Below are 6000 nucleotides of genomic sequence, written 5' to 3'. Positions count from 1 at the left end.
TTGGAAGTTCCATGAAAAGGCATTCAGAAATATAGAACATTACATTTTTCTTCTTCACAATTTGTTTTTAAATATAGCTTGGCTATTATCATTTTTTGAATTAAAGAAAAAAATGGGGCATCTGTTAATGACATCCGAATTGCAATATTATAGTGGTTATGCTTGTATTAAGTATCATCATAAGCACGTATCAGGAGAATATTTTCAAACAAAGTGTTCAGACACTTATGCTGTTACATTTGGTAATGAAATCTACACATCAGCATCTGAGTTCATAATAAGTTAGTTTGTGAAGACTGTAAAACAGATTAATAGTTGAACAATGTAATTAAGGTTACCACTCTTAGGCAGGTTCTGAGTAAACACAGTAATTCAGGTTAACAGTTAACAGCGTACATCAGGTTGAAACGTAATGCAGTTTCAGGTGAACAGTATAAATCAAGTGAACAGCCAACATTGAACAATTTTTAAAAAAGTTCAGGTTTCATGGTGTATCCTGCAAGTCAATAGATAATAGCGAGCAATTTAAATCAGGTTAACACTTAAATGCAAAGTTAAAAATCGAGCTAACAAGCCTAAGAGTTAACAGTAACAAATAGGTAAGAATTGAAAGTGTAAAATAGGTTACAGGTTGACAATGACCGTCACCATAGTAAGTTTAAGTGAAGTGTCAATTTTATTAACCATTAGTACAAGTCTGGTTAAAAGTCTGAACAGTATAAATCAAGAAATAATTAGCAATTTGTTAATAGTTTTCAGGAAGGATCGTGAGACTGAAAACATTAACTCTGATTTTTCTCCACAGAAGTTGCCAGACCTGCCGAGCTTTTTCAGCCATGTGATTTAGAGTAACCTCAGTTCTTTCAGTTTTTATTGCAAAAGTTGACAATGCGTAAGTGATTAACCAATACGGGAAAAGTGCTGTGAGTTGGAAGTTGGTTGAATAATTGTTAGTTTGCGTGATTTAGTGGAATTTAAGGATAAAATTTCTGCTGGATCACAGATTGTAACGGAACTGAATGGGATTGTTAAAATTTTAAGTGTGGACGATTTTGGGGTAGAGGTGGAAGACAGTTCCTTTTAGCGGTTACTACATGGAGCATAGATTGGGTACTTAAGCTTGAGGCTGTAAGTACTTAAGAGTTTGTTTGGTCATTTAATACTTAAAATTAACAGTCTGTGTTATTAGAAAATCTTGAAACAGAGAGGTGATGATAAATGAATAAATATAGACCAATATTAAAGGAACTAAATATCAAGAATAAAGTAACCAAAGCTTCAAGATGAGAGATATTCTACAGCATTCTAATCACTTGTAGTCAACTTGCTTCTGAGGTTGCAAGACACACAACTTCCATGCCTTCACATCCATTGCTACAGTTTTGTGTAAGAAAGAGTTTTACCATTAAAGACATTGATGTTTAATTAAATTATTGTCAGACTTGTGACTGCTGCTGAGAAACAATTGTGATAAGATGTAGCAATCTGAATCCCTCAAAAATGCAATGAAAGGAATCTTGATTCTCCAACTTCCGAATCAATAATCAAGTTCCAGGAATATTTCATAGAAATAGACAATTTTACCTGAGGGAAAACACTGATTAAAAGTAGAGTATAGTCAAACACCACAAGAGAGAATTTATACAAACATGAGGATACTACTGCTAAATTCCTTGATGCAAGGCTATGCTTTTCCCATGCGTAGTTGGTGGCACGACTGGTAACTGAATTTAAACACGAAGATGTCAAAGTGCCTGTTATCCTAATGCTGGTCCTGTACAAACCCATCCACTACACTGAAGACAGTTTCTCCATCATATAATCAAGGAGCATACTCAAAGAATTATGAAGAACCTGCAGGTTCCTTTCTCCCAGACCACTCCAAAACTGCAATGTCCAGTTCCAAGTGTTGCTGCTGGTGTCAATGTGAGGAGTTGAATACTGAAGAGGAGAAACGTATTACCAATTGCTCTTGTCAGCAACATGACTATTCAGCAATGTTGAAAATCTGTACAATGAAGTGATTGCAGTTTGAAATCTCATTTTGTACTGCTTCAAAATGTTTTCTTTACATACAGAACTGGAGCATGTAACACATCATATTTAATATTTAATCAGAACATAAGGTTTATAAACTCCTATTCTCTTTACTGTGTGTTTCAGGCTACAGTGTCCAGCTACTATAAACGCTGATGTTCTTTTATGAACCTTTTTGCAGTAGGGCAGACAACAAAATATGCAGCCATCCCAGAGTTGAAAATAAGTTTCCCCATTCTGTGGTTACGTAGTGCACTTTATTCATTTCAAAACGTTAAAAATAAAAGTCAAAAATATGACATTAGATAAGTTTTTGTTTAAATTCATTTTGTGGGATGTGGGCATTGCTTGCTGGCCAGCATTTCTTGCCCATCACTAGTTGCCCTTGAGAAGGTGATGGTGAGCTTTCTTCTTGAACCAATGCAGACCACCTGCTGTGGGGTGACCCACAACATCATTAGGGAGGGAATTCCAGGATTTTTACCCAGTGACAGTAAAGGAACAGTGATATATCTCCAAATCAGGATTGAGAGTGGCTTGGAGAGGAATTTGAAGGTGGTGGTGTTCCCATATGTCTGCTGCCCTTATACTTCTAGATGGAAGTGGTTGTGGGTTTAGAAGGCGCTGTCTGATGATCTTGGTGAATTTCTGCAGTGCATCTTGTAGATAGTAGCAGGCTGCTTTGTCCTGGATGGTGTCAAGCTTGAGTGTTGTTGGGGCTGTGCTCATCCAGGCAAGTGGGGAGTATTCCATCACACTCGTGACTTGTGCCTTGTAGATGGTGGATAGGCTTGAAAAGGAGTCAGGAGGTGAGCTATGTGCCACAGTATTCCTAGCTTCTGAACTGGTCTTGTAGCTATTGTGTTTTTGTGTGGTGAATCCAGTTGAGTTTCTGGTCAATGATAACTCCAGGATGTTGATAGTGGAGAATTCAAGTAATGGCAACACTACTGAATGTCAACAAGTGGTAGTTAGATTGCCTTTTATTGGTGTTGGTCATAGCTGGTATTTGTGTGGCTCGAATGTCACTTGCCACATAATACGGTCCAGACCTTGTTGCATTTCAACACAGACTGTTTAGTATCTGAGGAGTCACAAATAACACCGAACATTGTATAATCTTGGCAAACATCCTCACTTCTAATCTGGTGTTGGAGAGAAAGTCATTGATCAGCAGCTGAAGATGGTTGAGCTGAGGACACTACCCTGAGGAATTCCTGCAAAGATTGCTGGAGCTCAGCTGGTTGATCTCCAACAAGTACAACCATCTTCCTACATGTCAGGTACAACTCCAACCAAAAGAGAGTTTACTCTCTGATTACCACTGACTCCAATTTAGTTAGGGCTCCTTTATGCCATACTCAGTCGAATGCAGCCTTGGTATCGAGGGTTGTCAGTCTCACCTCACCCTGGAATTCAGCTCTTTTGAGCACGTTTGAACCAAGACTGTAGTGAGATCAGGGGCCAAGTGGCCCTGGTAGAGCCCACTCTGGGTGTCACTGTGCAGATGCTGCTTGATAGCACTGTTGGTAACACCTTCCATCACTTTATTGTTGATCAAGAGTAGACTGATGGGATGGTAATTGACTGGGTTGGATTTGTAGAAGATTGGTATCTGTACTGCTGGGGAGCACTGGAGGCAGCCAAAATGGATCACCCACTTAGCACTTCTGGCTGAAGATTGCCGAGAATGCTTCAGCATTGTTTTTTGCACTGATGCGTTGTGCTCTTCCATTATTGGAATTGGATGTGGATACTTGGGGAGCCTCCTCCTCCAGTAATTTGTTTAATTGTCCACCACCATTCACAACTGGATTGGCAGGACTGCAGAGTTCAGATCTGATCCATCGGTTATGGGATTGCTTGGCTCTAACACTTACTACTTCTGCTGTTTGGCATGCAAGTAGTCCTGATTGGTAGTATCACCACGTTGATACCTCATCTTCAGGTATGCCTGGTGCTGCTCCTGGCATGCCTTCCTGCACTCTCTATTGAACCAAGATTGATCTCCTGACTTGATGAGAATCTTGGATAGACGGATGTGGAGGAGATATTTCCATTCATAGGACAAGCTAAGACTCAAGGGCACCGCCTCAGAGAAAAGGGACAACCCTTTACAACTGAGACACAGAAACATTTCTTCAGTCAGAGGATGGTTAATCTGTGGAGGCCAAAGACAAAAATATATAGGTTCTTGATTAGTACAGCAATTACAAATAACGGAAAGAAGGCAGGAGAATGGCTTTGGGAAACACATAATTGAACATTGGAGCAGACTCAATGGGATGAATTACCTAATTCTGCTTCTGCAGCTTATGGTCTTATTTCAGCATCTTACTGAAACTGCTCTTACAGCAGCTGTTCCTCTTACCCAAGTCCCTGGTCTCAATTCCTTTGCTGTTGTGTTCATAATGACAAGAATAGCTGGCTCGGTTCTGCACCTCAAAGCGAGGCCACTTCCTGAGTTGGTTTGTGCCACTGTGGTTGATCAGAATGCCAGTCATCATCTGCTCACCGTTTCTCAGAAGATAACTTTGACATCCAGAGGATAGAATCCAGTGACAAGGCAGGAGACTGGAGTCAGTTAAACGCCTGATCTCTTATCCATGGATGCAAACACATGTGGAGAAACTGAGGGAGAATAAAATAGATCTGAGCTCAGTAGTATATGATAAAGAATACAACATATCCTTTAACCTCAGAATTAAATGAGAGACATTAGCTCATGCTTTAATACCCACACCCCATTTTGCCCTCATTCAAGTTACACTCACACTCTTTCCCCCTTTGCTCCCCAGCTGTCACCCACTTATCCCACCTCCTCATTCCCCCAAACCTTTGTGCCCACCTCATCTTCTGGCCCTCTGACCACATACCACCTTTATTTCCTGCGCCCCTCTAGCCCTTGATTTCCTCTTCATGAAACACCCCAACCCCTAATCCTTGATCCTCTCCTCACTTGCTCCGCCCAGGTCTCAACTTTCAGTTGCCAGTTCATTCGCCACCTCAGTAATCCACCCTCAAACATGTACTCAGAATGGGATGCACTAGCATCCCCTCAGCTCACTGGGTCTCAGCTCCTGCTTTTCTGACTTCAAGTACTTCCTTAGGCACTCAATGTACCGGCTCTTAAAGTATTTCTTCCTCTATTTGTTGTGAGCTTTGTACTGGTCACAATCCTTTTTAATGACTTGTGCTCATGCTAAGGCTGTTACCTACACCATATTTGCTCCTTGTTGAAAGAGAAGTAATGTTTCATTCCAGATACACCATTCTAGTGCTGTTGTGGTTTGTGTCATCCTGTATCTGAAATGTAAACATCATCTGCAGTATGTGGATCCCTGTCAATCAAATGTACAAATGCAGATCACACTGTGTCACCTCCCCTCTACTTCAGGCCAGAGACCCAGTGTAAATCAGAACCATCATCTTTATTTGGTTCTCAAAAGAACCCAGCCAATGAACTCCACATCCACCTCTGTGGCCACCACAGCAAAATTAGCAAATATCCACTCAGCCAGAAATACCTCATATTGACTTCCATGAAACACGTCAGGCCAAATCAAAATGAACTCCAGAGAGTCTTTACTAACATCACCAAAAACACATCCAATTATTGATTTCCACACCCACAGAGAGAGACCATCATTCAATAACAATCAAAGGCACAGCAAATCAAACTCAGTTTGAGTGACAACTGCAGAAACACTGTTTCTCGACCCTAAACAGCAAGGAATAATACAGCCATCACCAAGCCCATACTAAAACCTCAACATAAAGGTACACCACCCACAATACCAATCCCAGCATTGTCACTCAACTACAGATATCCAACTCAACTCCCAGCCTCAGAAAGCCAGACTGAGCTGTCACTCAAACAATAAATTCAGATGGAGATTCCTGACAGACAACGAAGATGAGAAATGCAAAGCAGGTTCAGTGGATGAAGGGAAGAGAGAAAGT

At 40.7% G+C, this 6000-nt stretch overlaps 1 long non-coding RNA gene across 1 annotated transcript in view; it reads right to left on the bottom strand.

Annotated features, from left to right (window-relative positions):
• Positions 1-302: 302 nt before the first annotated feature.
• LOC125446429 (uncharacterized) overlaps positions 303-6000 on the bottom strand; it is a 20292-nt gene continuing 14594 nt past the window's right edge. Inside the window, exons 2-3 of the long non-coding RNA XR_007246396.2 lie at positions 4332-4668; positions 303-4198 (exon numbers count right to left, since the gene is read on the bottom strand). This is a non-coding gene — a long non-coding RNA (uncharacterized LOC125446429). The remainder of the gene's footprint in view (positions 4199-4331; positions 4669-6000) is intronic.

Source organism: Stegostoma tigrinum, chromosome 34 (genome assembly GCF_030684315.1).
Source record: "Stegostoma tigrinum isolate sSteTig4 chromosome 34, sSteTig4.hap1, whole genome shotgun sequence".
NCBI classification, from domain to species: Eukaryota; Metazoa; Chordata; class Chondrichthyes; order Orectolobiformes; family Stegostomatidae; genus Stegostoma; species Stegostoma tigrinum.
Note: the sequence above shows the minus strand (reverse complement) of the source record. Positions and strands in the feature narration are given on the sequence as shown.